Genomic DNA, 305 nt, shown 5'->3' with positions numbered 1-305 from the left:
TTTTTTTTCCTGTGCTGGAGGTGGAACCCAGGACCCTGTGCATGCTAGGCAAGCACTCTGCTACTGAGCCATATCCACAGCCCCCTTGGGCAGTTTTGACTGCCTGCTTTACAATGTACAGCTGACTTCAGCTTTGAGAAGACGGAAAGCAGAACATGAAGTCATCACAAGTTTTAAGAAATGGGTTTCTCCATATATGGTTTGCCACTCATTTTGTGGTCTTAACCCTGTCCTTTCAGGGCTTGTTGGTGATACAGCACCTATTACAACACAGATTCTTACAAGGTTACATCAGACTTTGGGTT

The sequence above is a fragment of the Jaculus jaculus genome, chromosome 6 (genome assembly GCF_020740685.1).
Source record: "Jaculus jaculus isolate mJacJac1 chromosome 6, mJacJac1.mat.Y.cur, whole genome shotgun sequence".
Classification (NCBI taxonomy): domain Eukaryota; kingdom Metazoa; phylum Chordata; class Mammalia; order Rodentia; family Dipodidae; genus Jaculus; species Jaculus jaculus.
This window is presented reverse-complemented; position numbering follows the sequence as displayed.